Source organism: Chiloscyllium plagiosum, unplaced genomic scaffold (genome assembly GCF_037043375.1).
Source record: "Chiloscyllium plagiosum isolate Xiang-an unplaced genomic scaffold, Cpla_swu_hap1 HiC_scaffold_8, whole genome shotgun sequence".
Lineage (NCBI taxonomy): Eukaryota > Metazoa > Chordata > Chondrichthyes > Orectolobiformes > Hemiscylliidae > Chiloscyllium > Chiloscyllium plagiosum.
Genome location: NW_028270146.1, coordinates 68,989,803 through 69,014,969, shown reverse-complemented (window position 1 = coordinate 69,014,969; position 25,167 = coordinate 68,989,803). Strand labels below are relative to the sequence as shown.

At 42.1% G+C, this 25,167-nt stretch overlaps 1 protein-coding gene across 2 annotated transcripts in view; it reads left to right on the top strand.

Annotated features, from left to right (window-relative positions):
* The window catches only part of LOC122553687 (uncharacterized), a 258,177-nt gene that overhangs the window by 68,973 nt on the left and 164,037 nt on the right, over positions 1-25,167 (top strand). The gene's annotated exons all lie outside the window — the stretch shown is intronic.

Here is a 25,167-nt window from a genome sequence, read left to right as displayed (position 1 = left end):
TATGATTTAATGGTAAAACATCCAACATGAAAGAAAGATAACATAGAACAACTTCTATTATTGCAATATCGCCTGAGGTATTCTGGAGTTTTTGATGAGGTGCTGTGGTAAATTGCTGGATTTGCTAGAGAATGTTGCGCCCTGACAGGGAAGGCAGGGATTTGATGGCTCATCCACACAAAGCTGCAAATATTTTGGAGGCAGAAGTGGCAGCACAACATGAAAGGGGAGAATGTATAGAGGGGATGTGAAGAAAAATGTTTTCATCCAGAGGCCTATGGGAATCTGGAGCTCATTCCCAATGAAAGGGGTAAAGGCAGAAACCCTCGTAACGGTTAAGAAATATTTGTATCTACATTTAACATGCCATGGCACACATGGCTATTCTGTGGATCTCTGTGAATCTAACTTTGACTCTAAATGCATTAAAGGTTGTGAAGAAGGTATTTTCTGCTATATGCCACCAGCCAATTAGTGCCACACACTTCCATGGTCCTTGACAATAACAGGAGGTTGCTTGACATAATCCGACAGGCACAATGTAGCCTTTATTTCACTGTGCATGTTTATCACTGCTTTTCAGTATGTCATATATTCCTTATCTGAATTCTCCTTTGCAGAATCCATCTGGTAACCCACCCAGCTGGCATATGAGTCATCCTGCCCCTCTGGTGTGGCTAAATCCTTCTCATGCCCAATGACTCATGGCCTACAAATGCCATCTCTAAGCAAGTCTCCAAGTTAAATGCAAGGCCAAAATGGTGGCTCTGATAGTTGGATTATGTAATGGAGTGTCTCTGCTTTGCTATTGCTCTGTCCTCTCCACCTTGGGTTTCCATGGCTGACAAGGTGATAGTTCATGTGTGTCCAAAAAGAGAAAATTGGAAAAGGTACGTTGAGAGGAGGTTGCAAAGGGGCTATTAGCTGCAGACCTATCATGTCAGGAAACAGGATGAGGATGAGCTGTGAGTTAAGAATGCAGACCATGTAAGACCACGTTGTTATCCACACTATCTGCAGCATCACTGGATTAGAGGGCCTCTGTTAGCTCCATCAGACTTCTCTGTCGGGCCCCAGAGACTCAAGTTTCCTTGTCTCTGTCTGCTTCATTCCATTGAGGAGCATGTTATTCTGGGAGAGAGGACAAAAGTCATTGATGATGTAGCACTGCAATTGAGCAATGTTCGTGCCACAGCTGAATGGCTGGAAATCTGTGGAACAGCTGAACTGCATATGATACTGTCTTGTGTGTGAGGGTGAGGATCTGCATATTATACATGGGCATTGAGCATTAGGGACTGCTGATGGCATGCATGGGGGAGTTGGTGCATTCAGTAGCACAAGATATGAGTGGAACAATGGATAGGAAGTGCTGTGTGCTTGAACAACCATAATGATGTGGAACATGGGGAATTTCAAAACTAGGGGGCACATTTTTAAGGTGAGAGGACAGACGTTTAAAAAGATATGAGGGGCAAAATTTTTACACTGAGAGTAGTTCAAGTGTAGAATGAATTTCTCGAGGAAGTGGTGTATGTGGGTATAATTACACCATTTAAAAGGCACCATGTGGAGGTGCCAGTGTTGGACTGAGTTGGACAAGGTCAAAAATCATATGACCCAGGTTATAATCCAACAAATTTATTTGAAAACATTACCTTTCGGAGTGCTGCTAAGGAGCAGCACTCCGAAAGTTAGTGTTTTCAAATAAATCCATTGGACTATAACCTGATATTGTGTGGTTTTTTACCATGTAAAAAACATTTGGGTAAGTACATGAATAGGAAAGGGTGGAGGGATATGGACCAGGAGCAGGCAGGTGGGACTAGTTCAGTTTGGATTATGTTTGGCGTGGACTGGTTGGACCAAATGGTCTCTTTCTGTGTGGCATAACTCAATAACTCTATGACTCTAAGAGGAACACACTGGCTTTAAGAAAGAAAAGTTGACTGCACATGCTGTTTGGCGTCCTGCCTCATCCTCATACAGCCAGAGATGTTTAGTCTAAAGTTACAGATCCAATAAATTAGATGTCAGCACCATATTTGCTTGCTGTATTCCTCCAACTGAGCAGATGTGGGCAGATTTACCACTCTGGTGACAACAAACAGGGAAGATCAATCCAGGCCAAAGTAAATTGTCTCAGCAAAAAAAAAGGCTAATATGTGACAGCAACAATCATTTGGTTAAGGCAAATTCTGTTTAACAAACATGATTAATTCAGTTAATAATGTAACAGAGAGAGTGATTGTTACCTGCATGGACATTCAGAGCTGTTTATTAACATGCCAGATAATAAACTTGTTTACACAAATAAAGCCCAAGGTACAACAGCAATGTACAGATATTTGGATAAGGACAGAAAGCAATGAGTAGAGTTGTTTTCCAGGTTAGACAGAAACATACAGCAGTATGCCCAGGGTTTCTATTTGGATATATTTTAAAATATATTTTAATGACATGGAATTGATTGAACAGGCAGAACAGTGAGAGGTGGGTTGAGAGTTTGCCATGTAAAAAATATGACAAGCAAACCCTGGTGCCTTTACATGTGGGCTCCCAGGGATTCCCTAACGTGGAGAAACAAACAGAAAACCATCTTCCTGCTGCTGAACAACCCTCCTCTGTGATTCCTAGCCTGTAATCTTCTGCCTGTCACTACTCCGTTCTGAGATCTCAGGTGGCTGTAGTACCAGCAGCAGCCTTCTGTTTTTCAAGTGGCACTGCTGAACACTGAAGATCTGCTGGCCTTTGCTCCTGGGGTTCTTGTTCCCAAGGGGTGGCCACTTCTGGCCTGTCAAGTATCTGAGCGAAACTAGATGTGACAGGCCTTGTCAAGAAGAGGTAATACTGGGGTCTCATTGAGTGTCTAGCTAACGGCTGAGACCCATGTCACCTCCACAAGATTCTGCGCAATGGGCTTCTCTTCCATTCTTCCATGAACTTGGAGAAAACAGGAACATGGAAGGAAAAAAAACTCCCTTGAATTTTTTTAACACCTTCCTTGCCACTTGCCTGCATCCCAAACTTCACCATCCATTACTGGTCTAAAGCTCTGCTTCCCATTTCCAGTCTTGGACTGAATACTGCTTTCCCATTCCTCCAGTTCTCCTTAACCTATGTTGACTCCCTATCCGTCACTTCATCAATTTCAAACTCTTAATTTCAGCTACAAATCACTCAGTCCTACTTTTATGATCTCCTCATGCTTTTTGCTCTGTTCTGATCCCTATGCTCTTCAAATTCTGGCCTTCTGCACATCTGTACAATTGTCTCTCTTTCTTAGGGGTCCAACTCCACAGAACTCCTTCCCATGTTTCTCCCTGTGACTTTCGCTATCTCCCTCTCTATAAAGGATGTTTTTAAAAAACCTACCATTGACTATGCCTTTGGTTACTTTTACCTTCCACAATCTTAGTTCACATTTTTACTTCTCTAAGCAACATTTTAGCTGTTCTGCCAAAGGTGCTACATCTATACAGGTTTATTGATGGTGCTGAACTAGACACTCAAGATATTAATAGACAAGTGTTGCTGCAGTGACAACTTACAAAACATTTCACTTCAGCATAAGCTGCTGTGCTACTGCTAAATAGAGATTCATTGACTTGAGTCTCGAAAATCATGCAGAAGAATTCTATTTTTAACCTGCTACTTTTGGAATTTTTGTAAATTTATTTTGATTTATTTCCCTTCCCATTTCTGACATTCTATGAATCACAGCATCCTTGATAAATGATCTCTGAATATCTTGGAGCATGAAAATGGTCCTTGTCAGGATTAGTTCATTGAAGTAACTCAGATATGGTGCCCAACAGCTCACTGATTTACTTTAAGCCTATTTCATGTCACAGGTGAATGCCAATTCACTCCTAATATACTAATAACCATATTATTTGAGGGATTTAAAATGATTACATTGGTGTATTGATGATTGATCAGAATCCCAAAGTATTTAATTGACTTGCAAAAACGTTTTGTTCCAAAATGTGTTTTTTTTTAAAGAAGAAGATTACTACAGTAAATTCAGCAGATTGAAATGCAGTGATTGTCTGGTACTATAAAAATAATGAGCAGCTGATGACCCCCTGCTCAACAGGAAGCCTGTTGTTGAAGAATTGCTCCATGTTCTATAAACAATTACCAGGCGATCCAGAAAATCCTTCATGAAATTAAACTTTAATCTTGCAAAATCAAAGCTGTGGCAGCCAACAAAATGTCTTCCCTGACTGCCCACAATTTCTTTGTTCTTCTCCAGTTTATACAATTTGTTGGTCCCGCGCTTATCGGATAACATTACCATAGCCAATCATGCTGGCTTGCTTTATCTTTCTAAACTAATCATCATCTGTCACACTGGTTCCCTCCATCACACTTAACCTATCACATGACAACACCATCATCTTCAGCATTAGCTCATCTCCCAGTGATTTAACTAACCTATCACAATGCACTACCATTATCTGTTACTGGAGCCCTGTAACATGATCTCAGGCATACATTGCAACACTACGTTAACTACATTACTGCCATTATAACTTCGATAAGCCACCCCGTCCAAAGTATGTGCGGAGTTTGTGGTTTTTCCCTTTGAAGAATATAAGTGTTAAAAAGCCAGTTTCAACTCTACTGGAATGGACAAGTGAGACTGAATGCTCTCATGAGTACCAGTCTGAGCACTGGCTTGCTGTGACAGTCACACTTAAATAAAGTGCACTAATTACTGCTGTTTTACAAGTAAAGACCTTCCCTCGCTCTGAATGCAAGAGGCCAACTAACAGCCAGACAACAGGAAGATCACTCACTCTGAGTGCTGCAAATAAGTTATAAAAGGAAACAGAATAACAAAAGGCCTCTCTTGCACCATGGATCCAATCATAGTCAAAAGCCTGCAGAACTACAGAATCTGGACCAATCTGCAAAATTAAAGATTGTGAATCTGACTGACCACCTGACAGTTTCAATGCCTAGTATAACATCTGTTGTAATGGCGACAATGTTTAACTATCTTCTGTTTGCAGATAATTCAGAAACTAATTCATACATCTTTTAGCTTTTATCTTTTTGGACTTACCTCCTATGTCTATTCTGTGTGTAAGTGTACTGCATCAATATTTCTTCTCATGAGTAGTGATTAAAAAACTGTGTGATTACTCTCTGATGTTCATGTTGCCTCGGTGCACAATAAGAGAGCTCACAGCATTGGTTATGAATCGAGTGATCCAAGCAGTTTCCTTCATGACTGACTGTCTATGAAAGGGAAGTTGCTTTTACAACTGAGCTTGACACAAAGTAATTTCTGAATATTTCAGATTAACAGTCCCAGGAGATGACTTCCCTTTTAAAAACTCCACCCTGTAGGGGTCCAGTCATCCCCATGGAAGCCAGGAGACAGGCAATGGAAAGAAGTCCTTAAAGCCTATGGAGAGGAGAGAATGGGAACACACTATCCAGGAAGTGAATGCTTGTAGCCTAGGGCTAACGCTGTGGTTAAAATTCAAGAGGGAAACCAATGACTTCATATGGCTTGCTCAGAATGAGTAAATACAACATCACTATACAACTGGTAACCACAACTCTGTTCAAAGCATCACATCCCCAAATTCACCCTGTAGCACTCTCTGGCACTTGGGGCATTCATCTCGCTGTCAAATACAACAGTTTACCCATTCACCTCTATCTTTGCTGCCAGTATCACATACACCTTTCCTGGTCTCTATATATCGCCAGCTAACCATCTATAGAAGGTACATCACCGAAGTCCAATTCCATACAATTGCTGATACTCTTCCTGCTCTCATGCAGGAGAAGAGCATTGTTACATGAGAGATAGGCAGAAGAGTAGAAGGGAATCTCCATGAAGCCACTGTCTGAGCTGTCCTGTAGGAGATGGTGCAGTGCACATCAGGGCCCAAAGCAGTACAGGACAAGATATGTGACACAGCAGAGGCTTTTCAGAAGACAGAAAGTGTCACCCTTATGTCCCTTAGTTTCCTCCTCACCCTCAACCTGAGATTGAGGGTGAGGCTGACAATAGTAGGCTCATTCCTGATGAAGGGCTCCTGCCCGAAATGTCGATTTTCCTGCCCCTCGGATGCTGCCTGACCTGCTGTGCTTTTCCAGTACCACTCTAATCTTGACTCTGATCATCAGCATCTGCAGTCCTCACTTTCGTCTAATAGTAGGACTATGGAATACCTGCTTTCCTCTCTACTCTCTTTCTCTCATACCACTTCTACCCTTTTGCTTGTAGCACCTCCTAATATAAAGGAGCTGTTACTTTATATATATAGGCCGGGTGGTCTAGTTGATTCAGGTGAGGAGGGGTGTCTGCCTTGTCCTACCTTATCTCTTTTAGAGCGGTGTTGTTTCCCCCTATTATTTTGTGTTACTACACTTAATTATTATCTGCTGAGACTGTAACTTTATAGCTTTATATGTTTATACGTGGTATTAACTTTACCAAATATATCAAGGTGTTAGTGTGGGTGGGGGGGTTGGGTAGGGTACTCACTGTTAACTTTAGCTTTACAAGACACTTGAGTTTTCTTTATTTTATTATGGGGTGCCTGGGTCGAGGGTGGGACACCAGTTGGGAGAGGATATGATGGGTTTTCGGAAAGGAAGTGATGCCTCCTGGAAGCAAGGGGGAAAATCTCCATTTAAATATGTTTTATATTTTTTCTGTTTAGAAATAGTTTTTTATTATATTGGTGTGAGTGTATTAAAGAATCTCTATTTTTGTGAATATTCTATGGTCTTTGCTCGGGGTGTTTTGGATGGGGTTTCTCCTCCCGGGGGGGTCTCGGACTTACCCAGATGATTATGGTTAGTCATTCGATTAAAGGGTGCACCTTGAATGTCAAGGGGAGTAATCCACCAATCAAAAGGAAGAAAATACTATCAAACCTCAAAAAAGAAAGGGCTCCTACAGGAGACACATTTATTGGGTAAAGAACATTTGAAATTACAACAGGGTGGATTTGATCAGGCCTTCTTTTTTTCTTTCAGCTCAAAAAGTAGGGGAGTTGTTATTTATTCGGAAGAATCTCCCTTTCAAAATCCTAAGTCAGATAAAAGATGAATCTGGATGGTATATACTAATTTAAGGCCTTATAAATGGAGAGGAATATGAGATTTTGAATCTGTACTGTCCCCTGGCGCATCCTTTCAAATTTATAATGGAAGCTTTCTCCAAATTCATGGCTCTCATACAATTATAGGGGGACAATTTAATTGCATTATGGAGCAGGAGATAGACAGGATACCCAAGAGTACTGCGGGTGTATCCCCCAGATCCAGACAATTGGCAGATTTGAATAAAGAGTTAGGATTAGTAGATGTGTCGTGGTGCCTCCACCCGCAAGGCAGAGATTTCTCTTTTTACTCTAATCCACATAAATGTCACACTAGAATTGATATGTTTTTTGCCCCCTCGACCTTTTTGAATTCCATATCATCCTGCAAGATAAGTAATATAATAATTTCTGATCACACTGCTGTGTATATGGAAATCAAGGCTAGGACCAATGAGACATCCCCCGACATTGGCGTATGGATTCTTTCTTAATGAAGGATAGTAAGTTTGTAAAATATTTTTCTCAAGAATTTAAAACTTTTTTGGAAATTAATTCAGGTACGGCTAGTAACCCGTCGATGATGTGGGAGACCATTAAGGCTTATGGACAAGGTCTGATCATTTCATACTCGGCGACCCAGAAAAAACTAAAGGGAGAACAATAACGTCTACTTGAGGCTCGCTTAAAGGCAGCTGATACAGCGTATGTTGATAGATCTTCTGTTGCTAAGTTACAAAGGATTACGGCCCTTAGGACAACCCTGAATATCACGCTTGCCCAAATGGCAAAGAGGGAAATATTATTTGCAAAGCAAAGATTATATGAATTTGGCGATAAACCTGGTAGATACTTAGCATTTCTTGCAAGGAAAAAAAAAGCCCCTCAAGCTATCACGTCCATCAGGGAAAGTGGTGGTACTCTGACTCACGATCATAAAAGGATCAACACAATCTTCAGAAAGTTTTATTCTGATTTGTATAAATCGCAGGATTGTGAAGATAGAGTCAGGAGGATGCAGTCCTTTTTTAAAAGCGTGGCCTTTCTGGATTTAACCCCGAAACAGATATCGGTCCTGAATGCTCCCCTAACAACCCAGGAAATACTTGACGCAATCAGGTAGTTTCAGAGCAGTAAGGCACCTGGCCCAAATGGATTTCAGGTTGAATTCTACAAAGAGTTTACAGGAGTATTAGCTGGTCCATTTATGGACATGTATAACTACTCATACAGTCAGGGCTGTCTCCCGCCTTCGTTGAAAGAGGCGAATATCTCCCTCATCCTCAAAAAACGAAAGGACCCAGAAGATTGCGCAACATACAGACCAATATCCTTGCTAAATGTAGATTTGAAAATTCTTTCTAAAGCATTAGCATTGAGGCTGGAGAGGGTATTGCCATATATCATAAAAGAGAATCAGACGGGGTTTATCAAGGGCCGTAGATCATCTAATAATAATGGAAGGGTTTTGAATGTCATTCAAGTCTGTCATCAAGAAAAAGTACCCGGAATAGTAGTCTCTTTGGACGCAGAGAAGGCATTCAACAGGGTTGAATGGTCATACCTGTTCTATACATTGGAAAGCTGAAAATGTGTTGCTGGAAAAGCGCAGCAGGTCAGGCAGCATCCAAGGAACAGGAGAAGCGACGTTTCGAGCATAAGCCCATCTTCAGGAATGAGGAAAGTGTGCCCAGCAGGCTAAGATAAAAGGTACGGAGGAGGGACTTGGGGGAGGGGCGTTGGAAATGCAATAGGTGGAAGGAGGTCAAGGTGAGGGTGATAGGCCGGAGTGGGGGTGGGGGCGGAGAGGTCAGGAAGAAGATTGCAGGTTAGGAAGGCGGTGCTGAGTTCGAGGGATTTGACTGAGACAAGGTGGGGGGAGGGGAAATGAGGAAACTGGAGAAATCTGAGTTCATCCCTTGTGGTTGGAGGGTTCCTAGGCGGAAGATGAGGCGTTCTTCCTCCAACCGTCATGTTGCTATGGTCTGGCGATGGAGGAGTCCAAGGACCTGCATGTCCTTGGTGGAGTGGGAGGGGGAGTTTAAGTGTTGAGCCACGGGGTGGTTGGGTTGGTTGGTCCGGGTGTCCCAGAGGTGCTCTCTGAACCATTCCGCAAGTAGGCGGCCTGTCTCCCCAATATAGAGGAGGCCACATCGGGTGCAGCGGATGCAATAGATGATGTGTGTGGAGGTGCAGGTGAATTTGTGGCGGATATGGAAGGATCCCTTGGGGCCTTGGAGGGAAGTAAGGGGGGAGGTGTGGACGCAAGTTTTGCATTTCTTGCGGTTGCAGGGGAAGGTGCCGGGAGTGGAGGTTGGGTTGGTGGGGGGTGTGGACCTGACGAGGGAGTCACAGAGGGAGTGGTCTTTTCGGAACGCTGATAGGGGAGGGGAGGAAAATATATCCCTGGTGGTGGGGTTCATTTGGAGGTGGCGGAAATGACGGCTTGGCGTTGGAAAGGTATTCGCTAAATGGGTCTCAACATTGTATAATGATCCCAAAGCAGTTGTGATCACCAATGGATTAGGCTCGGATAGCCTCAGTGTGGGTAAGGGCTGCCGTGAGGGATGTCCTCTCTCATCGTTGCTATTCACGCTAATAATTGAGCCACTAGCGGAAGCTCTACGGGCTGATTCTAATACAATAGCTCCGAGGATTGGTACAGGTAAACATAAAATTACCCTTTATGCAGATGATCTTCTATTTCTCAGTAATCCTCTGATGTCCGTGTCTCGCTTGATCCAAGTTATTAATACATTTAGTGTATTTTCAGGCTATAAAATTAATTTCTCAAAATCGGAGGCTATGCCAATGGGTGGTCTCGCTAGGATAGTCCACTTAGTGGACGGATCCCACTTTCCCTTTCAGTGGTCCCTGGGGGGTTTCTTATATTTAGGTATTTTTATCACCCCAGTATTTGGTCAGTTATACAAGGTCAATTTTGTGCATCTACTGGAAAGGATAAGGCAGTACCTTCAATGTTGGTGGGATCTTCCAATTTCCTGGCTGGGTAGAATAGCTCTAATTAAAATGAATGTCTTGCCCCGTCTCTTATACCCTATGAGAATGCTCCCAGTGATGCTGCCGAGGCCGGCACTGCGCAAATTGTTTGGTTGGCTTGTTTCTTTCATCTGGAATCATAGACAGCCCCTCATTAAGTTAAAGAAGCTACAGCTTCCACAGGCAAGGGGAGGGCTGGATGATCCAGACTTTAGGAAGTATCAGCTGAGTTCCCCGTTAAGCTACATAGCCGATTGGGTCTCGTCTGACCTGCAATCAATCTGGCTGGACATCGAGGCTTCTCAAGTAAAGTGCCCACTTATTAACCTCTTATTTTTAGAGAAGATGAAAATCATTATGGACCATTGTAAAAACCCTATAGTATTAAACACAATTAAAGCCTGGAATATAATGCGGCAAAACGAGAGTAATTCACATAAACCATCCCCCTATACTCCTATAGTGGGGCATGGGGTTTTCAACCGGGGCTCACAGATGCCACATTTAAATCCTTAAGGTCCAGGGGGATCTCCTGTTTAGGGGATCTGTTTGAGGAATGTGTCCTGATGTCTTTTGAACAGCTGCATCAGAAATTTGGACTACCTAATGGAGACCTGTTTCGATACTTCCAAATTCGAGAATCCATCAGAAGAAGACTAGCCTTTATAAATCAGATAGAGAACATAGAGTGTTGTGGCCAATGGGTGTACCCTCGGTCAGCACTCTTTATCATTTACTACATAAGGAAGTGTCGGAAGACTTGGACCGTCTGCTTAGAACATGGAATCAGGAATTGGGGCTGGAAATTTCCACAGAAATGTGGGATGACATCTGGGAAAATGCCAGAAAAATCTCCATTTGTAACAGAACCCAGGCCAATCAGTTAAAGATACTCCATAGGACTTATATAGCACTGGAACGATTGGCAAAATTTAGGGCAGGAGCATCTCCAATGTGTCCCAAATGTAAAATAGAGGTGGGCACTCTCACACACTGCTTATGGACATGTCATAAGATCCGCAAATACTGGACCAAAGTATCAAATGCCTTGACAGAAATCTTGGAACGGAAATTAGAGTAGATCCAGTATCTCTTCTCCTGGGTTTCTCGAGCTTACTTTCTCTGGATGTGCACGGGAGGAAATTATTTTCCATTCTCTCCTTTTGTGCAAGGAAAAATATCTTAGTAAACTGGATGGCTGAGGACCCTCCAGGACTTCCGAATTGGCACAGGTTAATCATGGAATGTATTCCCCTTGACTTCCTTACAAATATGGTGCACCAAAAAACTGGATTATTCTATAAAATATGGCAGCCCTTCTTGAATTACATAGATACAGATATTTTGGCCATTCTGTCAAGGGCTTTCATCTAGTTGTGGTAGCAGTTCTGGCTGGTCCGGGGCCCTTGGGGGAGGAATCCTGCATGAATACGGGTTTTAATACGACTTGATGATAATTCATTCTGAGCATGTACTTCACTATTTAATTACTATGTTATCCTTTTTTTTCTCTTGAGTAATGTAAGATATTTGATCATACGTCTGGTTAGTTATAGGTTAGATTAGTAGTTAGTTGAGTTTTGTCTTTTTCCTTTTTTTTCCCTGTATCTCTTCTTTTTATTTGACAGATTTTCGCTATTATTTATTTAATATTTCATTGCATATTCATGTTTGTACTTGTGTTTTTTTTATTTGTAAGCATGTTAAATTTTCAATAAAAATACCTATTAAAAAAAAAGGAGCTGTTACATGACCAAGATAAAAGGAAGAGGAAGAGATACTCCGTGAAAGAATTGAGGATACGCCATTACACTCCCAGCCACCTAGTCAGATATTGGCACTACAAGGACCTTATATGATATCGTAGAGACCCCATTTACACACAACGGGTGACTGGGCATAGGTGGGCTGCAGCTAGGCCCAAGGGATATCGGTAACCTTTGTGTCTTCTCCCTGATGGGGAAAGTTGCTGACATTCTGCTGTAGGGTGCTCAGATGAGGAACTGGCCTACAGGAGAATGCTAATGAACTGGGGTGTTTGGGGCATTGACAGGCCTTTGGCCATGCCAATAAGGATGAAGGGATCTGGCTCCAATGTGACAAGCAATTGTACAAACCTTGGAACTCATCCTTAGTCATGGATGTGGTTAATTTCAGACGCATACAAATGGCACCAGCACATGAAGTTTCTGGTGCCCTCTGTCTTAAATACCACCACAACACAGTCTTGTGTCTCCTGATGTCTTTGTGTTGCTATGGAAACACAAGCCAAATCTATGAAGTCCATGGCTGCTGCAGCTCTAGACTGCTGTTATCTTAAGTGAAGATCACGGGTTGTGCATGTAGTTTCTCAATTAGAATTGCTGAGCTGTATCCCAGGAGAATGACACTGGCTTTGTGAATAATAAACACATTTCCCTGTCTCATGATGACAGCATCTATGCTCCCTTCATTTCCACTCTAACAATGGCTATGCCACTGCCTGTCTGACAGCTGCCTCAGACTACTGCTACCCATATGTCTATCAATCTGAAACTGAACCCTGAAAGCTCAGAGTGACTTGAGGGCATCCTGCAAGTCAGCTAAAGTCTCCTCCAGTGGTGCCACTGCAGACCAGTTGGTAAATACCTGAAGCAGGTAAGGACTAGGTCACACTAGTATAAACTGAGGAATGTTCATTTACAGAGGCTGACTGAGCTAGATTTCCCTACGGCTGTACGAGACATTGGTAAGGCCACACTTGGAGTACTGCGTGCAATTCCGGTTGCCCAGCTATAGGAAGAACGTTATTAAACTGGAAAGGCTTTTTGAAAGATTTACAAGAATGGAAGGTTTGTGTTATGAGGAGAGATTGGATAGGCTAGGATTTTTCTATTCTGGAGCGTAGGAACCTGAAGGGTGACCTTATAAAGTCATGAGGGGCATAGATAAAGTGAATATCCAAGGTCTTTCCACCAGAGGAGTCCAAAACCAGAAGGCATAGGTTTGATGTGAGAGGGCAAGGATTTAAAAGGTCCCAGAGGGTGTTGCGTATATGGAATGAGCTGCCAGACAAAGTGATAGAAGTGAGTACAATTACAGCATTTAAAAGACATTAGGATAGGTCAAGGTTTACCTGGATGCTTTGTTTCAGGAGGCAGTCACACCTGGGAGGTTAAGTAATTCACATTCAGCTAGTGATCAGACACAAAAGAGTGTGACTGTAAGTGAGGCAGGTAGGGGGAACCGGAGTTCAGGAGTGGAGGAGCCTCAGCCCTTGACCTTGTCCAACAGGTACGAGATTCTTGGTCCCTGTTCGGATGAGGAAAAGGGCTCTGGACAGGATGAGCCAACTGACCAAGGCACCATGGTCCAGAAGGCCATTCAAGAGGGGGGAGCTAATAGACAAGTAGTGGTTATAGGGGATTCTATAATTAGGGGGACAGATAGTATCCTTTGCAAGCCGGATCGGGAGTCTTGCATGGTGTGTTGCCTGCCCGGTGCCAGGGTGCGAGACATCTCCGACCGTCTTGAAAGGATATTGGAGCGGGAGGGGGAGGATCCAGTTGTTGTGGTCCACGTTGGTACCAACAACATAGGCAAGACTAGGGTGGAGGACCTGTTTGGGCATTATGAAGCACTAGGCAGGAAATTGAAGCACAGGTCCTCAAGGGTCATAATCTCCGGATTACTGCCTGAGCCACGTGCCAATTGGCATAGGGACAAGAAAATTAGGCAAGTAAACACGTGGCTAAGGGATTGGTGTGGGAAAGAGGGATTCCACTTCATGGGGCATTGGCATCAGTTTTGGAAAGGGGGGATCTGTACCGTTGGGACGGTCTCCACCTGAACCGATCAGGTACCAATGTTCTAGCGAAGAGGATAAATAGGGTGGTCAGTAGGACTTTAAACTTCTGAGTTGGGGGGAAGGGAAAGTGAAAGCGACAGGGAGTATGGAGGTAAATGGCAAGATAAGTAGCAGGATAGCATGTTTCCAGGCGGATTTAAAATTGAGGCAGACTGAGAATGCAGTAAAAAGCAAGGATAACTTAGGACATATGACTTCCAACATCTCTAATGATAAGGAAGTTAGCATTAAGGCACTTTACCTGAATGCTCGTAGCATACGTAACAAAGCCGATGAACTAATGGCACAGATAATAGTGAATGATTATGATGTAGTAGGCATCACAGAGACTTGGTTACAGGGGGGTCAGGACTGGCAGTTAAACCTCCATGGTTTTTCAACTTATCGAAAAGACAGAGAGGTGGGCAGAGGGGGTGGGGTTGCCTTGTTAGTTAAGAACAAAATTAAATCTATGGTATTGAATGACATAGCGTCGGATGATGTGGAGTCTGTGTGGGTGGAATTGAGGAACCACAAAGGCAAAAAAAACATAACTGGAGTTGTGTATAGACCTCCTAACAGTGGTCAGGACCAGGGACACAACATGTACCGGGAAATAGAGAAGGCATGTCAGAAAGGCAAGGTTACATTGATCATGGGAGACTTCAATATGCAGGTGGACTGGGTAAATAATGTTGTTAGTGGATCTAAAGAAAGGGAATTCATGGAATGCTTACAGGATGGCTTTTTGGAACAGCTTGTCATGGAGCCCACAAGAGAGCAGGCTATTCTGGACCTAGTGCTTTGCAATGAACCAGACTCAATAAAAGATCTTAAAGTAAGGGAACCCTTAGGAAGTAGCGACCATAATATGATAGAGTTCAGTCTGGAGTTTGAAAGGGAGAAGGCAAAATCGGATGTAATGGTGTTACAGTTGAATAAAGGTAATTATGAGGGCATGAGAGAGGAACTGACTAAAATAGACTGGAAGCAGAGGCTAACCGGGAAGACAGTAGAGCAAAAATGGCAGGAGTTTGTAGGTATAATTGAGGACACTGTACAGAGGTTCATTCCCAAGAAAAGAAAGATTAACCGGGGAGGGATTAGACAACCTTGGCTGACAAAGGAAGTCAGGAAATGTATTAAAGAAAAAGAGAGATCCTATAAAGTGGCTAAGAACAGTGAGAAATCAGAAGATTGGGAAGGATACAAAAGCAAACAGAGGATAACAAAGAGTGTAATAAGAAAGGAGAGGATCAAATATGAAGGTAGGCTAGCCAGTAATATTAGAAATAATAGTAAAAGTTTCTTTCAGTACATAAGAAACAAACGACAGGTAAAAGTAGACATTGGGCCACTTCAAACTGATGCAGGAAGCCTAGTGATGGGAGATAAGGAAATAGCAGGAGAACTTAACAAGTACTTTGCGTCAGTCTTCACAGTGGAAGACATGAGTAGTATCCCAAAAATTAAAGGGTGTCACGGGGCTGAGTTGAGTATGGTTGCCATTACGAAAGAGATAGTGCTAGAAAAGTTAAAAAGTCTTAAAATTGATAAATCTCCTGGCCCCGATGGGATACAACCTAGAGTTCTGAGAGAGGTGGCTGAGGAAATAGCAGAGGCATTGGTTGAGATCTTTCAAGAGTCACTGGAGTCAGGAAAGGTCCCGGATGATTGGAAGATGGCTGTTGTAACCCCCTTGTTCAAGAAAGGATCAAGGCAAAAGATGGAAAATTATAGGCCAATCAGCTTAACCTCGGTTGTTGGTAAAATTCTAGAATCCATCATTAAGGATGAGGTTTCTAAATTCTTGGAAGAGCAGAGTCTGATTAGAACAAGTCAACATGGATTTAGTAAAGGGAGGTCATGCCTGACAAACCTGTTGGAATTTCTTGAAGAGGTAACAAGTAGGTTAGACCAGGGAAACCCAGTGGATGTGGTCTATCTAGACTTTCAAAAGGCCTTTGATAAGGTGCCACACGGGAGGCTGCTGAGCAAGGTGAGGGCCCATGGTGTTCGAGGTGAGCTGCTGGGATGGTTGAGGATTGGCTGTCTAACAGAAGGCAGAGAGTTGGGATAAAAGGTTCTTTTTCAGAATGGCAGCCGGTGACGAGCGGTGTCCCGCAGGGTTCGGTGCTGGGGCCACAGCTGTTCGCATTATATATTAATGATTTGGATGAGGGAACCGGGGGCATTCTAGCGAAGTTTGCCGATGATACGAAGTTAGGTGGACAGGCAGGTAGTACTGAGGAAGTGGGGAGGCTACAGAAGGATCTTGACAGGTTGGGAGAGTGGACCAGGAAATGGCTGATGGAATTTAACGTGAGCAAGTGCGAGGTCTTGCACTTTGGCAAAAAGAATAAAAGCATAGACTACTTTCTAAATGGTGAGAAAATTAATAAAGCCAAAGCACAAAGGGATCTGGGAGTGCTAGTCGAGGATTCTCTAAAGGTAAACATGCAGGTTGAGTCCGTGATTAAGAAAGCGAATGCAATGTTGTCTCTTATCTCAAGAGGGTTGGAATATAAAAGCAGAGATGTACTACTAAGACTTTATAAAGCTCTGGTTAGGCCCCATTTGGAGTACTGTGTCCAGTTTTGGTCCCCACACCTCAGGAAGGACATACTGGCACTGGAACGTGTCCAGCGGAGATTCACACGGATGATCCCTGGAATGACAGGTCTAACATATGAGGAACGGCTGAGGATAGTGGGATTGTATTCGTTGGAGTTTAGAAGATTAAGGGGAGACTTAATAGAGACGTACAAAATAATACATGGCTTGGAAAAGGTGGATGCTAGGAAATTGTTTCAGTTAAACGAGGAGACTAGGACCCGTGGACACAGCCTTAGAATTAGAGGGGGTCATTTCAGAACAGAAATGCGGAGACATTTCTTCAGCCAGAGAGTGGTGGGCCTGTGGAATTCATTGCCACGGAGTGCAGTGGAAGCCGGGATGCTAAATGTCTTCAAGGCCGAGATTGATAGATTCTTGTTGTCTCGAGGAATTAAGGGCTACGGGGAGAACGCTGGTAAGTGGAGCTGAAATGCGCATCAGCCATGATTGAATGGCGGAGTGGACTCGATGGGCCGAATGGCCTTACTTCCACTCCTATGTCTTATGGTCTTATGGTCTTATTTAGTGGGATAGGGGCCAAATGCAGGCAAATAGGAATAATTCAGGTTAGGAAACCTGGCCGGCATGGATGAGTTGTGCTAAAGGTCTGTTTCCACGTTGCATGTCTCTATGACTCCAACACTGATGCAGTTCAGTTATTAGCAAGTCACTCCAAACCACAAATACTACAACCTGAGACAATCAAAGATATTCCAAACTGGCAGAAAATACCTCTCGAAGGATCCTAGCCAAGAAATCCTGCCAGTTCATTATAAAAGTTTTGCAAACCATCTCACCTGCAACCTCTGATGTGGCCTTACTTAATTTGTACTAGTTAAGGTCATACTTACAGATTTACATATTTACAAGTTCATGCCTGATCTTTGGTAATGGGTGTACAAGTTTGTTGTCTGAACTTTATACATAAGGTTCATGATCCTGAGCTCGCATCAGATGGTGTGACTGTGATGTTGAGCTTGGTCAGGCTTTTCTGATTCACACAGGGAACACATTATCATATATCATAATTCTGCTTTCGCATCACACAGGCCTGCAGGAAATGGCTAGGGGCATATAATGTATCTCTAAGCCACACAAGAACAGAATAGACAAGTTAATTTGTAGTCCTTAGTCCTACAAGTTGCACAACTTGCAGTTTGGGTTGGCTGCAAGAACCTCTCAATCTAAACATTTCCCCCTGAATAGTATTAAAGTTTAAGCAGATTTTTTGAATTTACATTTTTCAAAATCTTGAAGTGTTGATCATAGATGTTAATGCTGCAATCAAATTAGTATGATACAAGACATCTTATTTATAATGACAATGTACTGCATATAAAGATTTTCAAAGCATTTAAACTGATCAGAGATTTGTGTGACACTTCCTTAATAAGTGAAATAATAAACCAATAAATCTTGTAAAGATATTTGTCAGCTGAAATACAAATGTTTTGGTAACATTGCTGTAAGATCATCAGTTGCAATAAATAGATTCATTTGATTTTTTTGTTATCCTTGAATCAAACACTATCTTACAATTTTATTTAATTATTTATGCAAATTCATTATTTATTTCATTATTTTCTATTATGGCAACTTCTAGACCATAAGAACTTTAAATATGTAAATCTGTAAGTTTCCTCTCTATCTTTGGGACTTGTGGCATTGATGTGAGTAAAAGAATTGTCCATCATATGAGTATTGTACTTTAACAATATTAACCTTCCCACACAGCTATTGGTTATGAAGTCTGAAATTCATTAGACCCAGAATTATGATCTAGGCAGATAGATTATATTTGCCAAACAATATCTAAGTGCTTTTATTGTTGCATTGAGATTGTATATGTTTCTTCAATATTGTGGGAAACATAATATGAGATGGATTATGAGATAGATTGTGAAATATATGAGGAAATCTAAAACCATTTCCAATATTTTTATTAATTTGGATGATGTATTATCTTTAAATATGTCATTTTAAGAGACTCCATGTTACCAAAAGAGAAAATGCTGGAAAATCTCAGCAGGTCTGACAGCATCTGTAAGGAGAGAAAAGAGCTGACATTTCGAGTCGAACTGACCGTTTGTCAAAGCTGCTTTGACGAAGGGTCAGTTAGACTCGAAATGTCAGCTCTTTTCTCTCCTTTCAGATGCTGCCAGACCTGCTGAGATTTTCCAGCATTTTCTCTTTTGGGTTTCAGATTCCAGCATCCGCAGTAATTTGCTTTTCTCCACAATGTTAAACTACCTGGAAGTACAGTATGAAAAAGAAGCCATTCAGCTCAACTAGTCTAGTTTATCCTTACACAGGCCGTTGTTCCTATTCTATATGCCAATTCTATTCTGGTATCCCTTTATTCCAGCTTCTATTAACATAATTTTAAATGTTGACAATCTACTTCACACACCAGCCTTAGTAGTTAGTGCTCCCTAGCCTCACAAATTGCTGTGCGTGGAGGGAAAAAAAATTCTTCTACCCTATGTCATGAATTTCTTATTTTTAAGCAAATCTCATTTTTCCCCTCCAGACATCTCAATAACCGGAAAGTCTTCTTTTTTCTTGTCAGTTTATACCAACCTTTTATTATTCAAATTACCCTATAATCAATGTTTCAAGGAAAGCAGCCACAATTTCTGAAATCTTCATTTTCCACATATCACATAAAATCCTGATAAGCCTAAACTCTCTCCATGACTTTAGTTTTTTTCCCAGTAATGTAGAACCCAAATTGCACACCATACTCAAACTCCAGCTTTTTGTGGTATTACATAGGTTCATTATTTTCTCTCAACTTCTGACTTCTATACAACTTGCTAAAACTCTAATATTTCATGTGCATGTTGCTTTACTAATCAGAAATATAACCTTTAACTTTTTATTAATCTGAACTGTCATATTCTTCAGCTTTCCTACAGCAATTTCACCACATTGAAGACATAATTATTCTTCATAAAATGTACCAGCTCAAACATACTGACATTTAATTCTGTCTGCAAATTTTTGGACCACTTCCCTTGATTGTTCAATGCTCAACACTATGACACACTGCTTGCCTGTGCCTCTGCACTAAAAAAAAGTAAACCGCAGAAATTGGCAGTAAGCATTAAAAATCTCTGTGCACTCGGACAGCAATGTAAGCAACTTTGAGGTTGGTAGCTCATAAATCAGTGCCAAAGTCAGTAAGTGTACCTAACGAAAGCAGTATGAAGGCAATAGAGTCTGGTCAGCCTCTAAGTAAGTGCAAATGACTGAGCGGCAGAAGCGTGCAAGTCTTAGATGGCCCTGAGGTCTAAAGTAAAGTGTTGAAGAGCTGAAATGGTATCTAAGTTAGTCCATGAGCAGACATGATGAGGTGGTGAGACTGGTAGGTTGCCATAGCTAACCTACATGAGTGAATGTACTTGGAGGAGGATGGTGGCCATGAAGCATGTAGTGATCTTGTTTTGAACAAGCTTATACATGATGGTCAGACAAAAAAACAAATGTTCAGTGAGTTGCAGCCTCCAGCTTCCTGCTATGATTTACACCATGTTGAGAATTTATGCCATCTAGTTTCTCAGTGATGGAGACAATCAAATTGGCAGGAATTGGATTTCACTGCCTGGCAGAATGGTTGAGGCAGAAAATGTCACAGCTTTAAAAAGTATTTGGATGAGCACTTCAACCTTTATAACTTTCCAGGCTATGGGCCAAGTGCTAGAAAGTGGGACTGATGTAGATTTATAGTAGTTTAGTCATTGTAGACTAAGTGGGCCAAAGAGCCTCTGCATTATTGTATGACTCTATGATATTCTACATATCAGATAATCAGCGAGTGGAAGATTTATGAAGGAAATAGAAATGATGTAGAGGATATGAGGCAATATGGGTGTGGTATCAGAACACGAAGGAGCACAGTGTGGTATGAGAGGTCATGAAAGTAACATTGCAGATCTGAGGGCACCACAGGAGATCTGAGGAACATTGGAAGGGACATGATGGTGGCATGTGTAATCTGAGTGATATGTTGGGTAGAGCATTAGGGGATGAAAGGTAAAGTTTTGGTCTGGTTTTCTGACGGTGTGTGTACAGGGTGTGGTGTTGCTGCTGAAGGTGAATGGTTGCTCTTCACTGCCATTGCTGCTCCTAAACTGACTATCACTCCCAAATGTCAAGTATGTTCATTTAGTTTAGAAATTGCAGATTGTTACTAATTCCAACACTGGCTCACCATAGCTTCTCCAAGAGCTGACAACAACAGAAATCAGTGAGAATTTAAATTTTGCTGCCTCCTCAAGGTAATTTGAAACAGTTCAAAAATTAAACCTTGTACAATCAGGCCTAATTAGGAAATTTCATGAACTATAAACCTGACCCCTGAAAAGCAATCATACCTTTGTGAAATGATGTTATGATTTGAAATGATGAAATGATTGAATGGTAGATTTTAACTTGATTTTCTTACAATTTTTTCATCATTTTTATTTCAGGATTTTTATGTGATTGGTTGCTTGGTCAGCCTTATGACATCATTTCAGCTTCCTATAAGCATTGTCCTGTAGAGAACATTGAAATCAGCTGCTGTAATCCACATACTGATAGAGATCAAATTCCTGATTTGTCTGTCAACAAGACTTACTTTATAGATAAGAGTGAATGCCCTTATTTTCAAGTTGATCAGAAATGCTTCCTAATGTTTTGTTTCGAAGTTAGTTTGTTTTCAGTGCTCGTGCACTAGTTACTGACATTTGTCTTTTTGCTCCCTTGTGCAAATTTAAGAGCTGATTACATGGAGAAATGCATTTGGTGCTCATGGTGACATTACCTGCACTTGTCCAACCTTGTGTTTTATTCCTTGCTACTTGCTTGCCAGTTTAATGACAAATGTTGCCTTTTTGTAGCTTTTTGGTTTAAAAGAAGTAGAATATTATAATATTTGTGATTCATTTAATTTATCTAATAGAGAAACTGACAAGGTCACTGAACCAACATGATTTGCAACTCTTCATAAAGAAGGAAGCCATTCTGTACTTTTATCCTGAGAGAGGAAATGGCTTAAAAAATAGAACATGCTGCTATCTACTTTGCACAGTTTTTAAACTAGTCTGCATTGAGGCTTTGCTTTGAGTGAAATCAGGAAAATGTATCCAAAATGGGCTTGAAAAATTGTGCGGTTTTTCTGAATTCAAATCACAGCCCCATTTTCTGTCCCAGCATATTTGCATACAACTGAACATTACATATGAATAAGGACATTGAAACACTATCACTGAGTGTGATCAATGGTTAATGGGAACTGTAGTGATTGTAACAAGGTCAGCCAGGTGGACCTCATAGAATATGAGTTTCTTAATTGGGGCTGTTAAGCTGTTCCAATCAGGGAGTCCTGCCTGACAGATAAGAACAAGAACCCTCCAACTCTATTTTGATTTAATCCCTGCCCTCCCCTTCACTGTTTGATCACAGTGAAGGGCACTGCTAGTCACTGGCCACTCGGGTGTTTTCCTATCTCCCTGGTGGTGGAAATTGAATAAAGATTTGTGCACCTTGTGTCTCTCACTGTGTCTCACACCTGCACACACACACCATGGGTGCTGGGGAAAAATAAGCACTACTGCAGTTAGGCGGTAGTGTGGGGGTTAAAACAAAGAAGAGAAAGAAAAATAAGAAAAAAGAAAAAAAAAAGAAACAGGAGTGTCCACACAGCATTAAAAAAAATTAGAAAAAAAATAAAGAAAAAAAAGAACAGGAAGCCTCCAACTCTATTTTGATTTAACCCCTGCCCTCCCCTTCACTGTTTGATCACGCAACGTTGCCCTTTGATGTGAAGGGCACTGCTTGTCACTGGCCACTTGGGTGTTTCCTTTCTTCCTGGTGGTGGAAACTGAATAAAGATATGTGCACCTTGCGTCTTTCACTGTGTCTCACACCTACACAAAAAAATTTAAAAAAAATTTTAAAAAATAAACAAGAGTGTCAGACGTTCTGTTCATTCTGAGAGCTGGCTCTTAGGGAATTGGATCAGTGTCAAGGAAACTCCACATGTAAATAGAGGGTGGCTGGGTGATGGGAAAAAAATAGAAAAAAAAGAACAGGAACCTTCCAACTCCATTTTGATTTAACCCCTGCCCTCCCCTTCGCTGTTTGATCACACAGCATTGCCCTTTGATGTAAAGGGCACTGCTTGTCACTGGCCACCCGGGTGTTTTCCTATCTTCCTGGTGGTGGAAATTTGAATAAAGATATGTGCACCTTGTGTCTCTCACTGAGTCTCACACCTGCGGACACACAACATGGGAGCTGGGGTAAAAATAAGCACTACCGCAGTTAGGCGGTAGTGTGGGTAAATAAAAAAAACAGGAGCATCAGGCATTCTGTTCATTCTGAGATCTGGCTCTGAGGGAGCTGGATCAGTGTCAAGGACTCTCCACATGTAAATAAAAGGTGACTTAGTAAAAAATAACAGGATTGTCAGAGATTCTGTTCATTCTGGCTCTGAGGGAGCTGGACTAGTATTCAAGGACTCTCTTGATTGCTTCAGGAGAAGGGGGAACTGATTCTGGGACTGGCTGGCCCACAGCCAGTGTGAAAAAAATAAAAAAGGAAAAAAAAAGAACAGGAACTCTCCAACTCCATTTTGATTTAACCCCTGGCCTCCCCCTCACTGTTTGATCACACAGCATTGCCCTTTGATGTGAAGGGCACTGCTTGTCACTGGCCACTCGGGTGTTTCTTTTCTTTCTGGTGGTGGAAACTGAATAAAGATTTGTGCACCTTGTGTCTCCCATTGTGTCTCACACCTGCACACATACAGCATGTGTACTGGGGAGAAAATAAGCACTACCGCAGTTAGGCGGCAGTGTGGGGAAAAAAACAGAACAGGACTGTCAGAAATCTTGTTCATTCTGAATAAAAAAAAGAACAGGAACCCTCCAACTCCATTTTGATTTAACCCCTGCCTTCCCCTTCACTGTTTTGATCACACAACGTTGCCCTTTGATGTGAAGGGCACTGCTTGTCACTGGCCACTCGGGTTTTCCTATCTTCCTGGTGGTGGAAATTGAATAAAGGTTCGTGCACCTTTTGTCTGTCACTGTGTCTCACACCTGCACACACACACACAACATGGGTGCTGGGGAAAAATAAGCACTACCGCAGTTAGGCTGTAGTGTGGGGGGAAAGAAAAAGAAAACAGGAAAAAAAAAGAAAAAAAAAGAACAGGAACCCTCCAACTCTATTTTGATTTAATCCCTGCCCTCCCCTTCACTGTTTGACCAGGCAGCACTGCCCTCTGAGAAGGGCATTGCTTGTCACTGGCCACTCAGATGTTTTCTTTCTTCCTGGTGGTGGAATATAATTAAAGAGTTACACACTTGCTGTTTTTCACTGTATAACGGATACAATAAAGGACATTGGTGGATGTTGTATCCATTGCTCCCGATGTGGTCTCCTTTACATTGGTGAGACTGGACACCTTCTCGCAGAGCGCTTTAGGGAACATATCCAGGACACCCGCACCAATCAACCCCAGTGCCCTGTGGCCCAACATTTCAACTCCCCCTCCCACTCTGCCAAGGGGATGCAGGTTCTGGACCTCCTCCATCACCACTTCCTCACCACCCGACGCCGGGAGGAAATGCCTCATCTTCTGCCTTGGAACACTTCAACCCCAGGGTATCAATGTGGACTTCATCAGTTTCCTCATTTCCCCTCCCCCACCTTACCCCAGTTCCATCCTTCCAGCTCAGCACCATCCTCATGACCTGTCCTACCTGCCAATCTTCCTTCCCACCTATCCGCTCCACCCTCCTCTCCGACCTATCACCTCCATCCCCACTCCCATTCACCTATTGTACTCTTGGCCACCTTCTCCCCAGTCCCACCCCCCTCCCATTTATCTCTCCACCCCAGATGCTCCCTGCCTCATTCCTGATGAAGGGCTTTTGCCCAAAACGTTGATTTTCCTGCTCCTCGGATGCTGCCTGACCAGCTGTGCTTTTCCAACACTACTCTAATCTAGACTCTGTAGCTTGACTTTAGCTGATTGCTCCTGAAACTAATACATTAAAAACAAATGGTGAATGAGTTCAATCTGAACATTGTGCAAATTGACTGAAACACCTCTGCTTTGACGATTGATTAATTTAATAATTTTCCTAAACAGTAGGCTAGTATCAAGTAATTTTCTCTCTTCTGCAAGGCTGTTAATGAAAAACATTTGATATTCTGTTGGATTGCAGTCATCTCCACAACTTGACTGACATGGTCTTTGAGAGTGGTATAATGAATTGCAATTCTAAGAAAATAAAATCATTGTGACTATCATTTGTAAAGTAGCATGATGGTTTTTGATTGAGGCTTCGGGTCTTCCCTTTGTCCATTATAGAACTGAATGATTGTACACGTAGTGACATGTACATGGTGGACAACCAGCTTCTAACATCTTCTCAAAACTTTACATTCACTGGGACTAACTGCCAATAAGTGGAACCCACTTATATTTTGCTTCAAGACTACAGACATATGTTCCAGAATGTTCTCACTTCTTTCCCTCCTTCTCCACCCCCAGCATTATAAAGAGGAGTGAGAAGTGAGTAGGTTTTATCCATTTGAGATCTAAATGTAAACTTAATTTAACTCAAAACTTAGTCAAAATGGAGATATCAA